This window comes from Octopus sinensis, linkage group LG23 (assembly GCF_006345805.1).
Source record: "Octopus sinensis linkage group LG23, ASM634580v1, whole genome shotgun sequence".
NCBI lineage: Eukaryota > Metazoa > Mollusca > Cephalopoda > Octopoda > Octopodidae > Octopus > Octopus sinensis.
The window spans coordinates 19,044,332-19,066,831 of NC_043019.1; the positions used below are offsets into that span (position 1 = coordinate 19,044,332).

General features: G+C 38.3%; 1 protein-coding gene, 1 long non-coding RNA gene and 1 other non-coding gene across 5 annotated transcripts in view; 1 reads left to right on the forward strand and 2 right to left on the reverse strand.

Moving 5' to 3' along the window:
• The window catches only part of LOC118767690, a 9,542-nt gene extending 3,532 nt beyond the window's left edge, over nt 1-6,010 (forward strand). The window contains exons 2-3 of the long non-coding RNA XR_005003607.1: nt 2,701-2,705; nt 5,982-6,010. This is a non-coding gene — a long non-coding RNA (uncharacterized LOC118767690). The remainder of the gene's footprint in view (nt 1-2,700; nt 2,706-5,981) is intronic.
• The window catches only part of LOC115223715 (uncharacterized protein DDB_G0271670-like), a 123,014-nt gene that overhangs the window by 97,230 nt on the left and 3,284 nt on the right, over nt 1-22,500 (reverse strand). The window lies entirely within an intron of this gene.
• Nucleotides 21,743-21,849, reverse strand: LOC115223741. The gene has a single exon (XR_003882830.1). It is a non-coding gene; the product is annotated as a U6 spliceosomal RNA (small nuclear RNA).

Consider the following 22,500-nt stretch of genomic DNA (forward strand, 5'->3'; position numbering starts at 1 on the left):
CAACTGATGAAAGCTGGAGGGTATATCAGCCGAAACGTTGTGTTAACAACAAACAAGATGAGGACAAATATCCATCGAATGTAAATAATGTAAATAATATAAGTAGCTGTCTATAAAAAAAGGCAGGGTAGGGGTAGGCTTCAAATCATGGTGTTAATTACCAGTTAAAGAGGCAAGACACTAAGAAACCAAAGATGTCAATAGAGGAAATTTTATTAGGGGCCCCATGGGGGAATGTTTATAAGCAATATTGTTATGCTGTATAAAAATAAAATTTAAGAATTCCAAAAATGATATCGTAACCAAAATAGATAAAAGGTGTGTATATATCAATTATATTTTAACAACAATGCATTATTGAGCAGGTCAGTTAAGCTAAGCATGAAAAATGGGACTTTTCCCCCCCAAAATACCCACTCCTTCTCTTACATGTTCCCTCCACTGGTGGCGATGACAAGCATTGCTTTCCCAATTGACCTTCCATATATCACAGGCCTTCAACGAGAACTTAAAACAGTCCTTAAATTGTAGTCTTGCTTTCTGCTAGGGGTGCTTTCTACAAATAAGTTTGCTGTATAACATCTGCTTAGGGGGTTCTTTCATAATTCTTCTGAACAGCCCAGCATAATCAGTGCTTGTGCATCATGGCCTCAATGTTCAGGATGTCGACTACCCACCAACACTCAGAATGTATCTCAGACACCTCTGATGGAAGTGTTTGAGGACCCCTACACGATGCCTATAAAGGGTCCACGTCTCACATGAGTAAAAGGGCGATGTCAGCACACACACACACACACGGTACACGGCAACTTTTGTTTGTTTTGTGATACCATGTTGGGACCAGACATGAAACTCAAAGAGCCCCAAGGGAATCGGTTGCCTCCTGAAGCTTTGAATATATTTCGTAATTGAAGGGGGCAACACCAGCTGAGTGTGCTTCCCAGGTAGAGACAAACTTCTGCACCACTTTCAGTACTGTTCCTTCCACTATGAGAGATGGCTTCACATATGGGTTTCCTGGTACAGGCTGGAGCATTGCAACAGTTTTGTCCAGGCTAATTATGCCTTACAAGATGCAGAAATCGGATCCACGAGAATCTGCAAATCTTCAGCTTTATGAACAACAAAAAGTGATGCTTATCTACAGAAAGGAAGTCATGAATAAGAGAGAGTAAATCTTTCAAATTGGCAGTAAATGGATGCAAGTTGAAGAGATGACCAAAAGATTAGTAACTTGCATATATTTCAGAACAATCCAAACACACATATATATATATATGCACATGTTGAAAAATAACACCAAACAAACATAAATAGTCATATATAAACATATACATATAAACATGTACACACATATGTATAAACATATCTACATACACATACATGTATATATACACACATACATGCGCACACGTGTATATATATATATATTCATAAATATACATATGTAACACAGGCATGCATACATACATTATATACATACATTATACATACATATACATACATACATATACATACATATATATATATATATATATATATACATATACATACATATACACATACAGTGAATGCCCAATCAATATTGCACTCCATACACAACCCCCATACAATCTGCTTTTCCATTCATAGAGAAAATTCCTTTGTCGGCAGCACAGGTAACAGCTTCCTAAACATGTTCCACCTAATTTTGTATTCTTCTGGCTGCTATGCTTTCTCAACACTCACTTCAACTGCTTAGGTTACCTAAGTAACAGAAGCTGTCAACTACATCTAAGCATTCCTCCATATCCATCCATCCATCCATCATTGTGTTAATGTTTATTCTTCCATATCTGCATGGGTTAGATGGAATTTGCTGAGAGATTTTCTACATTTGGATAACCTTCCTGTTACCATTCCTCATCTGTTTCCAAGAGATGTAATATTTCCCCCCCAAGGCTTGACAGATTTTCATGGAAGATTGGAAATGAAGTACACTAACTGTATGAGAGAGACATTGGTAGACAACAGTGTCAAGTCAAGGAGACACCGATTCACACACACACACACACAGATATGAGGTTCTTTCACTTTCCATTTACCAAATACACTAACAGGGCTTTAGCAGATGTGGCTAAGGTGCCACATAATGGAACTGTACCCAGAACCAAGTGATTAGGAAGCAAGCTTCTTACCCACACATCCATGCCTCACACACACACATGGATCAAAACAGTTTGTTTCAAATTCTGTGGTACTTCAAGTTTCAAAACGTGATGGTTATCCTCAGCCATTGGAAATTTTCAATGGCTGAGGATAAGCATCTCATGCTTTGAAACTTGAAGTACCACAGAATTTGAATCAAACTGTTTTGATCCCTACATGTAACTCTCAATAAATGTGTTGAGTGCCTGTCTTTCGTTTGTCCACTCTCTTGTGTGTCTGCATATATATAAACAAGAAACTGAGCTAAGAGAAATATCTGAGAGCAGGTCATCAGGTACATGTGTTTGAACAACAAACAAATACAGGTACATCAAATACCATACAATATAAATTCCTGATTTATTACAATTATCTCTGCTGTTAGATGTGTCATAATCTGCAAATGCCAACTGAGAAGAAGAAATAATCTCAAGAACTGGGAATTCTCCAAAGCTGATGGGCTACAAAGGAAAAAAGGACAGGATTATCATCTGGTGATGAGAAGACAAGCATGGGTATATGTTTCTGCCTCAATAGAGTCCATCAACAGGAACACTGTCTCACTTCTGTCTCTTTCTCTATCACCTCCACATTACAGCCACTGTTTCCAACCACTCACCCTTCACTTCATTTTGATTGCACTGACCTGGGTAGAGGGACTTTTCATCAAAGTAGGGACACAAAATCCTCTTTAATGTTAGTGCCATGATTAAATGCACCCAGTCCACCCTGTAGTTGTGAACAGGAAGGGCATCCAGATATAGAAACCACGTTGTCTCTCAGGATGTACAAGCAACACATGGGCTTTTGGCCCATCTAGGAGGGCAAAAACAGGATCAAATTGATTCAAACCAATATAGAAAATGAATGTAAAATATTTTTAAAGAATGTTCACAATGGCTTGAAGACAGTTCAAAGAATTTCTTTCAAATGAAACATTGAAGTTGCTATCATCTTTATTAAAAAAAAACAAAAACATACTAAATATACTTTTATCTTTTACATAGACCATGGCCATGTTGGGGCACCACCATGAATTTTTTGTTAATTAGTCAGTACCAATATTTTTTGTAAAGCTTGATACTTATTCTATCAGTTTGATTTGCCGAACCATTAAGTTACAGGAATGTAAACAAACCATCATTGGTTAAGTGGTGGAGTACAGTTACATCCATCAACCAAATCTATTTACATAGCTTTGGCTGACTTGGTGCCATAGCAGAAGAGACTTGCCCTAAGTTCTGTCCATTGGGACTGGACCCAAAACCACGTGGTTGAGAAGCAACCATTAGCAAAGTGCTAACAAGATTAGAAATCTTTAAAGTGAAAACCGCAATATGTAAAAGAAAAGCCCTTCTTCCAGGTATACATATATTATCATTACATGTCTCCATCTTTCCAAGCTAATACGGGGAGGGGGGGTTATGTCTAGGCAGGTGTCCTTCTCCTCCATCATCTGGTTCACACTGCAATAGAAAAACTAGAAGAACATTGCCGTGTCTCATCGTTTTGGAATGGTTTCTATGGCTGGTTGATCATCCCATCACCTGAAAATTTGCAGTGGATGTATTTTATCAATCCCTCAACAGGACACTGGTTGTTCACACAAGGACGAAGGAATCTCCCCTACCTTGCCTCCCATCAAACTCCTTATCACACAACCAACCAACCCACTGAGATATCTATCTACATAGATACCTCAGAGAGTTGGCTGTGTGATAAGACATTTGATTCCTAATCACATAGTTCCAAGTTCAATCCCACTTTGTAGCACCTTGGGCAAGTGTCTCCTGCTATAGTCCCAGGTCAAACAAAGACTTGTGAGGGGATTTGGGTAAATATTACTTTACTTGGAAGTAGGTGAAAGTTGGCAACAGGAAGAGCATCCAGCTGTAGAAAACAACTTAACTCAACAAAATTCTGTCTGACCCATTTGAGTAAGGAAAAGTTGATGTGAAAATACAGACAATAATTTCTATTTCTATGTCTCTGCTTCTGCCACCACCACTTCACAACCAATGTTGGTCTGTTTACATTCTCTATGCTTTTGTAGTTTGGCTAAAGAGAACTTTAAGAGTAGCAGATTAAAAAAAACATACTGGGGTTGATTTGTTCCACTAAAATTCTTCAAACTGGTCTCCCAGCATGGTTGCATTCCAAAGACTGAAACATGTAAAAAATGATGATGATAATAATCCTTGCTGCTATAGGCACAAGGCCTATCATTTTGAGGGAGGGGGTAAGTTGATTACACTGACCCCCCCCCCAACCCCATGCTCAGCTGGTACTTATTTTATTGACACGCCCTCACCTAAAGGGTGAAAGGCGAAATTGAGCTGAGCAGAATGTAAAGCTGGAAGGCTACAACTTTGAAGGAAGGGGCCACTTAAGTTCAAGCCATGTATTGACTGGTACTTTATTTTACTTATGCCCCACCACCACCACCACTTCTTGCTTGGTAGAATTTGAACTCAGATTGTACAGAGATGAAAAAAGTATCAGAACTATAAAAGCATTTTATGCAACCCACTACTTTTAACTACGATAATAATTCTTTCTATTATAGGCACAATTCTAAGAGAAAGGGCCAGTCAATTGCATTGACCCCAGCGGTCAATGGGTGCTCAATGGGTGCTCAATGGGTGCTCAATGGGTGCTCAATGGGTGCTCAATGGGTGCTCAATGGGTGCTCAATGGGTGCTCAATGGGTGCTCAATGGGTGCTCAATGGGTGCTCAATGGGTGCTCAATGGGTGCTCAATGGGTGCTCAATGGGTGCTCAATGGGTGCTCAATGGGTGCTCAATGGGTGCTCAATGGGTGCTTATTTCTATCAATTCCAAAAGAATGAAAAGCAAAAGCGACCTTGGCGAGATTTGAACTCGGAATGTAAAACCAGAAGAAATGCAGCCAAGTGTTCGTCTGCAACGATAAGGTTCTCCTTTACAACAAAAGCAACAACAATAATAATGGTTTCAAATATTGGCACAAGATCACCAATTAAGAGGAGAGAGGTAAGTTGATTATATTGGCCCCAGGACTGAACTGAGGTTTATGTTGTCAACCACAAAAAGCTGAAAGGCAAAGTAGGCCTCAGTGGTATTTGAACTCAGAGCCAGAAGAAATGCCAATATACACTTTGTCCACCCTGTTGACCAATAATAACAATAATGAGAAGGAAAAAGAGGTCTGGCAGAAACCCAGCTTAGGTCTCTGCAGAAACTGGTTGGTTAATTATAAAGAGTAAAAGTTACAACAAAAAATGAATTGTAAAGAAAATAACAAAAAACTGCTGTATTTATTTATTTGTTTGCATTTTTACCTTTCGTTTTGTATTGTTTTACTTTTACTCTATAAAGGCCACCCTGCCAATGAAACGCGAGGGAAATGTAGTAAAGTTCTTCACAATAAACATTTCAGGTGATCATTTAATAACAACAACAACAACAATAATAATAATATTGTTTGTTACAAGCCTAACTAAACTAGAAAAGTGCAGTATTTGGCACTGCAAATGTCATATATATATATATATATACACACACACATCATCGATTAACGGCCGTTTTCCATACTGGCATAGATTAGACAGTTTAACTGAGGTCGAAAAAGGCAGCGGCTGCACAAGGCTCCAGTCTGGTCTGACAGAGTTTCTACAGCTGGATGCTCTTCCTAACACCAACAACTCTGAGAGTGTAGTGGGTGCTTTTACGTGCCACTGGCACAGGAACCAGTGAGGCAGGCCTGGCAATGATCACGTTCGGATGGTGCTTTTTACGAGTCACTGGCACAGGAGCCAGTCAGGGGGTACTGGCATCGACCACGTCTGGATGGTGCTTTTTATGTGGCCTCAGCACAAGAGCCAACCAGAGGGTACCGGCCACAGCTACTGGTTTTACTCCACTCAACAGGTCTTCTCAAGCATATCATGTTGCCTGACATATCAAGGGTACACTTAAATGGGCTGGACATGCAACACTGGCATTGGCCATACTTGCAATCTCACTTTAGTTGCTGGGTCTTCTCAATCACAGCATATCTCCAAAGGTCCTGGTCTTCTATCACTGCTTTTGTGAGGCCCAATGTTTGAAGGTCATGCTTCACCACCTCATCCCATGTCTTCCTGGGTCTACCTCTTCCACAGGTTCCTTCTACAGTTAGAGAGTGGCACATCCTCACACAGCTGTCTTCATTCATACCTAACATATGGCCATAACCAGGCATCTCTCTAGCAGACCACATATGATGCTTATACATACACACACACACACACACACACCATGCATACATATATATTTATTACCATACACTTCCAGACTGTCTCTTATGCTATGAGAATTTTCAGTCTGATCACACGTCTTGAGGTGCACTGCGAAATTTCTATCTGGATATATTTGGGGTACTTAAGCATACGCATGACTTTGCATCTGCTTCTTCCAGGGGTGCAAGTAAGTATTTTATTTCTTAACATATTTACCGCTGATGACAAGAAAATTCTTTATGAATTAACTCAGAAATCAGACTGATTTGGTAATAATGGAATTTCTTAGAAATTTCTGTCAGCTTTCTTCAAAACGCATGATGAATTATGAGGTTATTGACAATTCAACGTCTATTCTCAGCATATTAGGCAGAGGAATATTTTTCTTTTGCCCTTATTTATAAAGTTGTTTAAAATTTTTGCCATTAAAAGGTATTTTTTTAATATGCTGGCCACTGATAAAATTGTGAGTAAATTCCAATAGTATATAAAATTGGTCATTGGAATTTACAATGACCAATTTTAAATAGTATTGGATTTTACTCACAAGGTATTGGAAACTTTATGTATACTATTCTGCCAAAATAATGGATCTACAAATGCAATATCCCTGCATATCTCACATCTATTTTCATTCCACCACTTCACTCTCTATCTCATATCTTATCTAAATTAACTATTGCTTAATATTTACATATACATATATGCACACACACACACACACATATATATATATATACACACACGCACATATATACATATATATATATACACACACACACACACATATTTATACACATACACATATATATATATATGTATATATATACATATATATATATATACACACACATATATACATATATATACACATAAAATGTGACCGTGTGTGTATCGTTGGTGATTTTTTTCCTCCGTCTTCCCTTCCTTGGATATTTCCTTTTCCTATGTTTCTGACAAAGAGCTCTGCTTGAAAAGTTTAATCCTCCTTCTTTCTTTCCTTTCCTGAGCGTCCAATAACACTAGACTTGTTCCACGTCCTTGTGTTGTTGTGTTTTCATGTTTGGATTAACTATATATACACATACATACATATATATACATAAATATATACACATACATATATACATATACATATAAATATATTTATACATATATAAATATATTTATACATATATATATATATAAATATATTTATACATATATATATAAATATATTTATACATATATATATATATAAAATATTTATACATATATAAATATATTTATACATATATAAATATATTTATACATATATATATATAAATATATTTATACATATATATATTTATATTTATACATATATATATTTATACATATATATATTTATACATATATATATATTTATATTTATACATATATATATTTATATTTATACATATATATATTTATATTTATACATATATATATTTATACATATATATATATAAATATATTTATACATATATATATAAATATATTTATACATATATATATATTTATACATATATAAATCATTTTAATGTCTTTTTGTTTACATGGGTTAAAAGAGTGAATGTTAGGACAGAGTTTTCAACAGCTAGATGACCTGCCTGTCATTAACTCCTACATTGTTTCCAAGCAAAGTAATAATCTCCCAGTCTATTGAACAAACAGCCCAGACATGTTTTTGTGGCAAATTGGAGACAAGCAACACCTTATGAGCTGACCTTTTTGTTTGTGAAGATCATGCAATGTCAAGAGGCTTGGACATGTTTTTGTAGCAGACAGCAAGTAAATGACACTGTTAGTCAAGAGATTGTTAACAATTAATGAGTGAAAGACAAATGTAGAGGAAGGAAAAGCAACTCACACACACATCTGATAGGCTTCTTTTAGTTTCCATCTACCAAATCCTCTCAAAAGGATTTGGTTAGTCAGGGCTACAGTAGAAGACACTTGCCCAAAGTACAGCACGTTGGCAATGAACCTGAAACCACATAGCTGGGAAATGGATTTAATCGCACAGCCATGCCTGTGCCTAAACACACGCACGTGTCTATCTATCTATCTATCTATCTATCTATATATCTATATATACATACAACAAAACCTTCAGAAATCTGAAACCCATCAACCAGTAATTACCTTTAAGAGAATTAGAATCACAATGAAGGACAATCCCATACTATTAATATAGGGTCTAATATATACAACAAAACTGCCATAAGCCAGGAACCCCTAAGTAAGTTCAACCTGAAAAGAACTAGAAATTCAATGAAAGACAACTTAGGATTTTTCTACTTCAGGTACAAGGCTTACAAGAACAAAAAATATAAAAGATTCACAGTCAACAAACACACATCCATCTTGATCTGCCAAATGGTACTGTCCGTGATTTCAATACATGGACAGTTCCATCCAATTCAACTGCATTAACAACATAAACACTCCTTTGGAATTAAAAGACAAGAAGTAGGAACTTGACATTAATGCCATATGTTCTTTATGTCTACACCTGCTTGTGGTTCTTTCACTAGCCTCAGCTCAAGAGCTGTGGCCAACCTGGGGGCACCGTTGTTAGTTTTGCTACACTTTCACTACTTGAAATCTCCTCTGATATGTGGCATTTGGAGAATAAAGAAGTTTGATGTTGTTGCCCTTATTTGTGTTTCTTGTTGCCAGGTGGGTTCATTCAGAACTCTGTTTTGAACACACCTACATCCAACCCATGTTAGCCCCTCAGGCTTTTTGGGAGGATACTGGAAAGCTGTAGATTTTTGAAACCCAAGCTGTTGCAGTATCTGGTCCTGTATCTTGATGGCAATGTTAAGATCTTTGGTACCAGGCAGTGTGTGTAACTTTCAATACTAAAATTTTATAAAACTCTTTCCAGGATCTTTCAGATCTCTATCCCTGTATATCTTTTCTGCCTTCATTCTAGAGAGTAGAGTTTTTAACACTTTCAGCCTTTCTCAGTCGCTGACACACGTCACATTGAGATGATCTTCTTTCTGTAGTTTTGCTGGATTGCTTCGAGTTCTGCAGCCAATTTTACATTATGTGCTGATCATAGTCGGGAGCGGTAGTCTCAGTGGTTGAGGCCATATGTGCTGCTCCAGAGGGCCATCATGGTTTCCCCTTCTCTTGCTCTGAAAGTCCACCTGTCCAGCTGTCTGCATTTTCTTTGCCAACTTAGCAATACACAGCTGGAAAGATGCATCATTACTCATGCTGAAGTGCAGGTCATGCACCGATTTTGATTCAGAGATTGCAATCCTTCCTGGCTCAGCGTATCTTGTCTGCATTTCATTCAGCTTTGTATGCTGCTAGAGCAGGAATTGAAATTTTCCAGCATTAAATTGCATGTTATTGTCCTCAGTCCACCTGTATATAATGTTCAACACCTGTTGCAGATGTGCAATATCTTCAGGGTCCTATATCCTCTGAAAGACTTTTGTATTGTCTGCATAGCTAGCAAGGGTAGCTATCTGAGTAGCTGAGGACTTGCCTGACAGGGCTAATACAAATAACAGAGGCCCTAAGACAGTACCCTGTAGAATACCACTTGTTTGTGTTTCCTTAGAGGTGAGTCCATTGGCCACCACTGCCTGACTTGTATATCTTTTAAAAAGTCGTGTAGCCATTCTTCAACTGTTCCAACAATGTTAACATCACATAGCTTGTGATACATCATACCATGGTTGACTTTATCTAAGACTTTACAAACATTAAATCCCCAGCACAAATTATTTCATACCTATAGCTACAAAATTTTTTTAAAATATTTTGTAGAAAACAGAGAAACATTCTGAAAATGGACATTAGTACCCCAAGAATTATAGAACTTAAAAGGAACTGGTGAAATATAATAAATATATATATAAAAAGAGAGAGTGTGAGAGAGAATTTTTTTGTAGAGTGCTCAATACTTGTACAGAGTGTTATAAAAATATACTCTAACAAACATGCAAAGCTGTATTGCAGTCTATATAATAAACATGAAGGTTTGCCTTGAAAGAACATTTCTCAATGAAACTTTACCAGAATTTAGGAAAAAAACTCATGACCAAAATTAAACCCCCGCCCCAGCGAAAAAAAAAGGAAACAGGTCTGAGGTGTTGTCGGCAAAAAAAAAAAGTATCGGGGAGTGAATGGAGGAGATGGCGAAACACTAAGAGCAGTGTTGGTAGTGAAAAGGAAAGGAAGAAAGGAAGGCAGTTGTGTAGGAGTGTTGATGGGAGGAGGAGGAGGAGGAGAGAAACATCTTAAAACATTTTGTCAGTCTGTGACGTCAGACTGTCTTTAATTTCTCTCTCACTAATGACAATCTCTCTCTCTCTCTCTCTCTCTCTCTATGTATATATATATATCCACCATGAGCATGCTCAACCAGATATTGACTAATTGCTACTTATTCAAAACAACATATCATCTTTATTAAAAACAAAACAAGTAAAAAAGTCCCCAAAACCAACAACCTACAAGTTGAAGCAGTTATTTATAAATGTTTGGTGAGAGGAGATTTATCAAAATTAACATTCTCGAATCTGAATAGAAAGATAAATAGAGCAGAGGAGGAAGGCATAAAAATACAAATTGAAGGCAGGAGAAGAGGGGTTGGTCGATCCGAGAGAGAACAACAACAGAAGTTAGTGAGAGTGAAACGATAAAAGTTTTACTGTTTAAGATTGGTTGCTCCCGCCACCCCTGACAAAAGTCATAGTTTTGAGATGTGTGTGTGTGTGTGTGGGCGGAGAGACAGACAGACAGACAGAGTATAAATTCAATCTTTTAAGTTAAAAAAACACTGTTTTTCCCCTCCATGTTTGGAACCTGGTTAGTTTATAGTAAAATAAAAAACACCTATTCTCGTTTATCATGGGTGTTTGGTTCAATGTTAATGAAAAGATAGAATATATAGGGAAACGGGTTTTGTTGCCAGAAGCATTGTGGATGGTTGGGTGGTTTTGCAGGTGAATCCCTAACTGATTGCCAACCTATGAGATCCAGATCAGTCTGTGATAAATGGTAACACAATTCGCAACTGAGTTTTGTCCGAGATCAGTGACAAACAACGATTGATGCATATTTATTCACCTCAAGCCAAAAGAATTTCTAATTTTGCAGCCCCCCCCCCCCCGACAACAGGAGGAAAGTAGTTTATTATAGAGCAAGTGTTGTAGAAAAGTTCAGATGGATTCTATGTTACCAAACATCAAAGGGTATGGAGTATCTTTCCTGCAAACTGGAGCACCATTTTATGTACAAAAACATTTATACAAGCAGATGATAGCCATTCAGCTTGACCGTTCTGATTTACTTTCATCGTACCCCTCCATAAGATGTACCCAGTGTAAGTTATGGACACATAAGAGGTGCAGCAATATCAAAGGAACGCTAACTGGGAAGATAGTTTTTGTATGTGGCAAATGTTCAGGAGCAATAAATACTGAAAATGTGCAGAGAACAACTTCCGCCACATTCCAGAGAGAAAAACTAGAAGTAGTTGATAGCTTCCATTACCTAGGTGACCAAGTCAGTAGCGGAGGTGGGTGTGCTGAAAGTGTAGCTGCTAGAATAAGAATAGCCTGGGCAAAGTTCAGAGAGCTCTTACCTCTGCTGGTGACTGGGCCTCTTGCTCAGAGTAAAAGGTAGACAGTATAATGCATGTGTATGAACAGCCATGCTACATGGCAGTGAAACATGGGCTGCGACTGCTGAGGACATGCATAAGCTTGCATGGAATGAAGCCAGTATGCTCCGATGGATGTATAAGGTCAGTGTTCATACTCGACAGAGTGTTAGTACTTTGAGAGTAAAGGTGAACCTTAGAAGCATCAGATGTGGTGTGCAAGAGAGACGACTGTGCTGGTATGGTCATGTGGCGATGAGGATAGCTGCGTGAAAAAGTGCCACACCCTAGTGGTTGAGGGAAACTGTGGAAGAGGTAGACCCAGGAAGACTTGGGATGAAGTGGTGAAGCACGGCCTTCAAACATTAGGCCTCACTGAGGCAATGACTAATACCGAGCCCTTTGGAAATATGCTGTGCTTGAGAAGACCTGGCAAGCCAAGTGAGACCATAACCTTGTGGCCTATGCCAGAGGTGTAACCAGTCTACTTATGCGTAACTTTCCTTCATTGGACACAAAACTCTGCTTGCGAAGACCTGTTGAGGCAAGTGAAATCGGAATTGAAATTAAATTCTATGACTGGTATCTGTGCTAGTGGAGCCCTAAGAGCACCATCTGGGCATGATTGTTGCCAGAGCAGCTGACTGGCTTCCATGCTGGTGGCATATAAAAATCACCTTTCGAGTGTGATCCTTATCAGCATCGCCTTACTGGCACCTGTGCCGGTGGCATGTGAAAAAATATTCGAGCAAGGTCGTTGCCAGTGCTGCTGGATTGGCCTTTGAGCCGGTGTCACATAAAAGCACCCACTACACGCTTGGAGTGGTTGGCATTAGGAAGGGCATCCAGCTGTAGAAACTCTGCCAGATCAAGATTGGAGCTTGGTGCAGCCATCTGGTTTGCTAGTCCTCAGTCAAACCGTCCAACCCATGCCAGCATGGAAAGCAGATGTTAAACGATGATGATGATGATTGGCCTGTGCACAGATCAGACTTTTCACAACATGCATCCATCATCATAGGATTTCATAAAATAGAAAACCAAGGAATGAAATGAAAGGGAGACATCTGTACGTCATTGGATTTCAGTAACAAAAGCTTCTACAACACTTTTGCTACTCCCTCGGTTGAATGATGGGAAGTTCCAGTGACACAAGATGACTGGGAACTATTTTGACTTTTTCCGAGAAGAGCTGCCTTCTCCATATTTTTATCAAAACTAACAGAAGCTTCCTCTACCCTTGGGAAATGTAATTAACTCAGAGATAGGACCCTGACAAGTGCTACTGTTCTGGGTCAGAACAGACTTGGGAATAACAGTAATTAAGTGTCAACTCCACACTCCCAACAATCCCAGAACCACCACATATATACACACACATACATACACAAACACATGTATATGTATGTGTGTGTGTGTGTGTGTGTATTTGTCCAAGGTCTGACTTTAAATTGCATCCAGTACTGGGGCCCAGAGTTATGAGGAGTGGGGTCTCATCTCTCAGCTACAACTGCTCCTAGATCTACTCTCATTCGTAGTAGCACTTGTGAGGGCTCCAGCTGTGGATTAACTTGCATGTGAACCACTGGGAGTGAAGGAACCATAGCTCTCTTTAGAATCTCCTTCTAGAAAGTAAACTGGTGTAAAAAAAAAACCCTGAGGTGTGCAGTTGGTTGTCTCAACCTCTGTTGTGTCACTTGTCTTATAGCTGATTGCACTGAAAAATGCGGTGCAGTACTTGATCCACTCAAAACAGATTTCACTCACAGGAACTTCATGGACACTTGGAATATTTGCATGGTCTTACTGAGCACAGCATGTCATTTCCAAATTGTTGGTGGAGTGAATTGCATGAGGGTGCAATTAGAACTTTAGAACTGCATGTGCTCTTTTCTGATGTCAAAGAGACTTGATCTGGTTTCGGTGAACTGTTTGTGGGAGATCTCCTTGCTTATAAACATCACAAAACTATGCTCCCAGGCTGAGGGTGACATGTTGGAGCAGTGAGGTGGGTAGAACTAGGAAAGTGAAGAGACATGCTTGGAAGGATTAGCAGATAGACATAGCAGATAGCTTGAAGAGAAGCCAGGAGACAGGTTTACATAGGAAAAAGGAAGAGATTTATTTGTGTTCAACAGTGACAGGGTCAGAAGCATGAGGTGCTCTGGATTGCAAAACAGTGGATTAGAGAGAGAAAAAGAGATATGTTGTAGGTGAGAAGTGTGTGTAGACAGATAATGGCATGCTTGTACTTAATGATTCTGAGAAGAAAGGCGGCATAGAATTGCTATAATGAAAGGCTATTAAATGTGGACAATGCAGTGGAAGAAGGGAGTCTCTCCAACATTGACCTAACAGAGGAATCAGCTATCCTAGTTCACAGCAGAAGCAAAACCTGGAATGAAGTAGCCTTAAAGTTAACTTATTAAAGACCAAAGTTGTAGTAGGAAAACAGAAAAACAGACAGGACTCTGACCACTACTAGCAAATGGCCCCTCTCGGTATGTAGGAAAGAAGTAGGCAGAAATTTCATATTGTGTACCAAGTGCAAGCTATAGACACACAGAGGTGCAGTGTAATCATCAGAAGGTTAACAAAGAAGCAGTGTTTGTACGTATTTGATGCACAGGAGCAATAAACATTAAAGGCAACAGAAACAGATTTTCTTGAATGCTCCCTTGAAGTAGTGGCTAGTTTCTGTTACCCAGGCAACCTAATTAACAGTAGAAGGGCGATGTTCTAAAAATATAGTCACCAGAATAAGAATAGGATATGTTGGCAAAAACAGGTTCTTAGTGAAAAGTAGATTGTATGATGCTTGTATAGAAACAGCAATGCCACATGGTAATGAAACATGGGCTCTGAATGCAAGGGACATGCAAAGACTTGAGAGGAATAAAGCTAGAATGTTCTGCTGGATCTGCAATCCAAGAATTGAATTCACTCTAACCACTGAGCCATTTAAGCAAGCTTAAATGACTTGGTAGAATTCATTTCAGTTTAACAAAGAAATGTTTCTACTGATGCGGAATGTAACCCAGGCAAGACGTGTATGTGTGTGTGTGTGTGTGTGTATATATATATATATATATTAGAAGAAATAAGGTACTCAGAAATCTGGATGGTTTATATTTACAGATATTTATTAATATGTCTCATGTTTTTATAAATCATATATTAGCACTTGCGTCCTCTCTAGTGGAGTTTTCAGATTCATCATCATCTCCAAACCTTCTAAAATATATATAACCCTAACCCTATATATATATATATATATGTGTGTATATATATATATATATATATATATATATATATATATATATATATATATATAGACACAAACACACACATGCATGCATTTACACATAGAGGGTGTATCCAGATATCTCATTTATCCTTTCTCCCTTTTGTGCAGGGATACTCTCTATAGCAAGACACCTGTTCCTGACCTTTCCAACTTCAGTGTCCCTACCTGCACCCTGACTGGGAAGGGGTTTTGTCTCGTATGTTACTTGGTAACTTCACCAGTACTGGTGTCACAAAAGAAGCACCCTGTATACTCTACAAAGTGGTTGGTGTTCAGAAGGGCAGCATGCAGCTCTAGGAACTTTGACACTGGAATCCAATACAGGGTTGTTAGATTCTGGCAAACAGTTCAACCTATGTCCACATGGAACATTAAACAATGTTGATGATGTATCACTATTTTAACATCTAAATTTGTTGAGGCAGAACTTCTATCTGGATGTCCTTCCTGTGGCCAATTTTTACCTGTTTCCAGGCAAAGTGAGATTTTTCCTGAGTCAGGACATGCTTTCAATGAGGATTGTAAACAAATGTTACTGCTTGTATGGCAGGGAAGTTCGTTTACAATCAGTTGGTGAATGATGTCAAGTCAAGAACACACACATTGATTTGATGAGTTTCATTTCAGTTTCTGTCTTCTAATTCACTCGCAAGGTTTTGGGCAGCCAAAGTATAAAGTAAAAGACTCTTGCCCAAGGTGCTGCACAGTGAGACTGAACCCAAAACTACATGGTTATAAAGCAAACTTCATAAGTACGTACTTGAATTCTGTGAGTTTGAAATGAAGAGCAGAGAGACAGAAGAGGTAGGAAGAGGAGGGGTTATTAAAATCACATAAATAGATGGAAAAAAAAAACACCAAAAAAACTATGAATGTTTATAAATATATTTTCTCCAAAAGCCAAAGCAATGTAATTTATTCTTGAAAACTGTACGTCCCCTATTTTTGATCTTTGGATTAAAAATAGGGGTCAAGGGAGTTTGTGGGAAGTAGAGATACAACTGCTTCACTAAAGACCAAGTCTCGTTTAACAAACCTATAATCAAAGACACTCCAGCCAGACTCTTTCTATACTGAAATCTACATAATTCAATGTGGCCATTATGATAGGATATGACTCGAGGGAGTTTTGGCTGCTTTCTTCAACAAGTTCACTGACTGCACAGAGGGGCCACCTTTATTAAGTCTTTGGATTGTAAAGCTGGCATCAGTTCAACAGCTTCAAAAACCTTGTTAGTTCTACTGCTTCGCATGTGTCTCCCCTACTTCTATATTTCTCCATTAAGGATATTCACAAGAGATATTTCAGACAAATGCCTGTCTGTTCATGGTTTTCTCCCCATTTATTATTTCTCTAGAAAACCATCCACTGCTTACTTAGAAAGTTTGGTCCTTTGAGAGGAATGTCACCTTTTCATAATTTGGATTTTGACTCTTTGCATGGATTTATTAAAAGATTTTTAAAAGTTTCATATCATTCTTTGAATAGAGTCATTTGTTACAAGTTTTAATGGGCCAATCTGTTTCAGTGCTTTTATGAGGACGACAATGACAAGGGGTCATCTCTCTGACCCAAGTTGAATTAATGTCACAAGGAACTTTATTTGCAAAAATATTTTCTCCATTTCTTGCTAATGCCTTCATTTTTTACTATTTTATACAATAAACAAATGTGACACGCCACCACCTAAGCCATTTCTATTTCATTATTTCTGCAAGAGAATCTGTTTCAGACGACTTAACCCTGGGCTCTGGGGATTTAGTGTTTTTGTCTGTGTGTCATCAGTTTTGTCTTTGATTTTGCTGCTCTTTCCTTCCATTTCAAAAACTGATCTGAAAAGGCTGAGATTGTTCTTCAAGTCAGTTTCCAACAGTTCTATTTTGTCTTGTAAGTTTGTTCATCTCTTTCTATCATTTACTTCTGACAACCATTATTCAGCAATAAAAAGGATGAAAAACTGTTAAGCCCCCTGATGTAGATACCATCAGTTCTAAAACACCAAGAGCAGGAGGAGAGCACACAGTTGATGCTTCACATAAGGTTTGAGACAATAAAAACACAAAAAGACGAGGTCTATAAATTGGTCATTCCAGTGTTAAAAAAAAGAAAGAAAGTAAAAGAAGGTTTAGCAAAAATCTATTAGGTTCTTCAGGGTAATTTCAATTTCTTAATGCCAGGAAAACCATTCAATAGAATCATCATCACCATTTAATGTCTGTTTCCTATGCTGGCATGGATGGGTTGGACAGTTTGACAGGATCTAGTGAGTTAAAGGATCTGGCACCAAGCCTTAATGTCAGCTTTGAAATGCTTTCTACAACTGGATGCTTTTCCTAATGCTGACCGTTTTACAGAGCGTGGACTGGGTGCTATGTGGCACCAGCACCAGTGAGGTCACCAAGTAACTCACAAGACAAGACCCACAACTGAGGAGGTATAATAGTAAGGAAGGTGGCTTTGTGTCAGGTGACGACAGGTTAAAGTATGATATCGGAACAGGTAGAGGAAAAAGAAAGAAAATGGTGGTAAAGCTGTGTCAGTGGGTACCTTCAAATTACAGGCAGGTGAATATGAGAAGTGGTGCAGAGGGTTGGAAAGGTAAGTGCACAGGCACTGAAGTGATGGGATAGAGTCAGTTTGATTTTAGATCGAGCAGAGGTACAGTCTTTGCAGTTTACATCGTCAGAGACCTGTGAAAGTAAAAGAATTTCCACTTCAAAGTTGCCATTGCAAGGATTTGATAGACATTGTTTTGTAAAAATTACAAGACTGAGTGTAACAAGGTGGCAAATTGGTTTAAATTACATATCTAAGACGAGGTGGTTTGCTATCCCTGCCCTTTCTTCATCATCTACCTGAGTTTTGTTATGAAAGAATGAAAAGACTTGGTAAAAAGTCTGGTACCAACTAACTTTCATTTCAAACAGCCGGGATTTCTAACAAATTAAAAACGTCCACTAAACGGTGAGATGAAGCATGAAAATAAATGGTCCAAAGTTTAGCTGTGAAATGGTCCCATTGGATGATTTCAGAAGAGAACATGGTCAGTTTGTGAAAAGAAGGGTCTCACCAGTATCTGAAACACCTGGAAGACTAAGAAATGTGGCCTAAAACAGTCGGGGATCAGACAGCAATATTTCTCTAATTGCAATCTATGCTTTGGAAACATGGACTCTAAAATCTGAAGATACATGGAGACTCAAATTTTTTTGGAATGAAGTGTTTAGAGTCTGAGATATTACAGGGAAAATTCATAGAGATATTTCCATAGGGAAAGCTCTGCAAAGGAATGAACTAACGGCATAGTCATGAAATAAGTCTGCTACCAATAATTGGGTGCTGCTTATGTTCTTCCTAGATTTCCAAAATCAGTGCTTACAAGACAAACTTCTTAGATCTGACAAGACAGAGTTACTGCTTGCAACAGAGGAAGGCAGACTATCACTATATATTTATCATCATTTAATGCCAATCTTCTATTCTGGCATAGGCTGGATGGTTTGACAGGAGGTGGCCAAGGCTGTTCAGACTCCAATTGTCTGTTGTGGCACGGATGCCTTTCCAAATGCCAACCACTTTACGGAATGTGTCGGGAGCTTTTTTACATGTCACCAGCATGGCTGTGATTATGTAGCAACAGCACCTGTAAAGGACAAGCCTGTATGTAGGCATGGATGATCACAATTTCGCTTAGCTTGGCATGTCTTATTTTTTGCATGGCACTATCACCAGTGATTTTTCTGAATCTCCACCACCAACACCCAAAACACTGGTGATGGTGCCACGTGAAAAACACCCAGTACACACTGTTAAGTAGTATGTGTTATGAAGGGTATCCAGCCGTAGAAAACAAGCCAAAACAGATTTTGGAACCTGGTATGGCTGCTGGCCTTACCAACTCCTGTCAAACCATCCAACCCATGTCAGCATGGAAAATGGACACTACATGATGATACATACATCTATGTAGTCCACTGTGTAAAGTGGATGGCATTAGGAAGGGCATCCAGCAGTAGAAACCATGCTAAAATAGACAGTGGAGCCTGACGCAAATCTCTAGCTTACCAGCTCCTGTCAAACTGTCCAACCCATGCCAGTATGAAAGATAGACACTAAATGATGATGAGATATTTATATATCTACACACACATATAAAATCATTGTTTACAGTCCACTTTTCCATGCTAGCAATCCACTTATACAGATTTTAATTGAAGCAGAATTTCAATGGCTGGATACTGTTCCAATCACCAACCATCACTGGTTTCCAAGCGAGATAAATAGTTCACCAGGGAAAATAACGATGATGCTCCATCACATGATGTCAAGACAAGAGTATACACAAACACGTGTGTGTGTGTGTGTGTGTGTGTGAGTGAGTGTGTGTGTATTGTTGCTATTATGTTAAACTGCCCTATGTCCAAATGCATTTTTTTTTCTCAATATTTGATTTTGACTGGCAAAAGCCAGTTCTTTTGGTCAAACTATCGTATCTCCAACTGCTTCAGGTGCCAAGGTATGAAAATTATCAAAGTGTAGCACAACAGTTTAGCATTTTTTAAAAGTGTGGTAAGTCCCAGAAACGACAGTTTTGCAAAAATATTTCTGACTGAAAATATCAGACATGCATGGAGTTAGGATTTTAAGCACCCAACAAAATATTGTTGTTAAGCTGAAACTGTTGCTAATGTAAACAGAAATGGAATGCTGAAGCTATTTTCGTTTTCTGAAAACCCAACAGTTTGGACTTGGGACACTTTTGCATAACAGCAATGATATATATATAGGGAGAATTCACAAAAAAAACAAAATATGAAGACAGGTGGTGTAGAAAACAAACAGATGTATTAGTATAACGCTTGGGAATTGAAAAAGTCTTTAATGTTTCGAGCCTACGCTCTTCTACAGAAAGAAACAAGGAGAGAAAAATATAAATATATATCTGTAAATGTAATATGTGACAATTATTTGGTAGCCATGATAAAACTCCGAGTTTCGGATGTTGAGGTGGAAATCCATGCTGCCATCTCTTCAGTTATCTGGCCATCGGAAAAATACTATGAAAATGTGTGTATGTGTATATATATACATATATATATACACACACACATACATAATATGTATGAAGGGCTTCTTTCAGTTTCTCTCTAGCAAATCCACTCACAAGGCTTTGTTCAGGCTGGGGCTTTAGCAGAAGACGCTTGACCAATGTACCATGCAGTGAGATTGAAGCCCATATGGTCAAGAAACAAATTTTTCATCCACACCACCACACCTACATCTATAAATATAAATATACACACACACACACACACACACTTTATTCTGTGTTTTATTGAGTGCCTTCTTTTCTTGTTCTTTCAGAGGATGAAACCATGTATTGCTTCATGGAAACTCTGTGTGTGTGTGTGTGAGGGAGTAAGATAACAGAATGGTTGAATAGCATTACCTTGTTGTATTTGGTTCCACCTTTACATCTCAGCTCAACTTTGTCTTTCCTCCTCCTCCTCCTACTGAGGTCAATAAAATCATATCCTCAACCCTTGAGAGCACTGACCTTGCAGTCTAAAGAAATTTCAGTCACTCTTCGATCAGTCTTTTAGTTCTGTTAAATCCTAATATAAATGGTTGGAAATATGCAAACCCTGGGAGTCATCAGTCTACCTTGAAGAAATAGCAGTCAAAAAGCCTTCATATCAGACTCCCACCAACTTTAAAAAAAGAATAGTCCTAGATACCCTCAAGATGGGATGGTCATGGATGGAATGCCTTTGATTATAAGTCTTTCTGATCAAGGTTAATCTGAAGCTACAAGAATAACAACTGTTGGGAATTTGTTGAAGGAAATTTCACAGAGCAGAACAATGGATCCTAACCCTAACGCTGATTGTTAGTTGGTTCTGTGATTATGAGGGCTGCCAAACACACTAGACAACACCCTGAAGGGAAAATGGACCCTCACCAATTGGCTGCGAGGATTGAAAATTAGGAAATCAAATGGCTTGTCCCAGCACAACACAAGTCATAAGTTCTGCCACAGAATTCTGATCTGTTCTTTCTTCTTGTGTGTGTGTGTTTGGGGCTTTGCATTCCGACAGTGGAGAGAGCAACTAAATTTTAGTAGGTTGTGGGATATTTCAGAAGCGGGCAAAGTAAGTAACAAGGGCATAAAACTGATAATAAAGTTTTCATTTTGAATATTTATGTATTTCATCATTTGACTTAAAGCAATACTAATAATCTAGTGTTAGAACTCAATATACTTTGCGACAAAGCATCAATCGAGTACAAAGCAATAAGAAATTGAAACAACAAGGGAGGAATAAGGAATTATGGTGCAAACATCATTAGCCAAAGATAAGGATCGCTTCACAAATTTGCATGTCATCTGTGCACAGGGGGCCATGCTAATCTTCTCTGTATCGTTACAATTTTCGTATCTGTAGAGCTGAAGTAGCACAAAGGATGATATTTCAAATTCATGAAGTGTTCCATATTTTTAGCTAACGAAGTTCATAATCGCTTATTCCCTTGTCATTTTAATTTCTCTCTCGTGTGTGTGTGTGTGTGTGTGTGCTTTATACTTTATTCAAAAAACTGAAGCGGGGAGGGGGACAAAATAGGGTTGAAAAACATTGTTCCAGAGATTAATTTCCTAAGTCCTGTTTGACGTTTCTGTGTCTTAATTGTTGGCAAAGTTACACGAACATAATCCAAGAGAGATGTGGAGAGGAGCTGGGGAAGAGTTTTGAATCTAATCTGGGAAGACTATGTGAGATTTATGTAAGGAGCAAAACATGTTAAATTGATCCATTTATATCTGGGATGTGATTACAGAAATATAAAGCAACCACAGTATATGACTGCTACTTTATTTGACGAAACCCCAGAAAGACCAGATTCAAAGTTGACCTCAACAGCATTTGAAATCAGAACACGGATGGCTGAAACTAAATATCTGAAGGCATTTTTATCAGACCAGAGGATTGGGCCAATGTCTGTTTCGGTGAAAACAGTGATATTTTGAACCAGTCCAGAATAGCAGAGAAAATTGTTATTAGATGTGGTTGATGAGAGAAGTAGAAAGTAGATTTTTTTTTTAACTGATTGC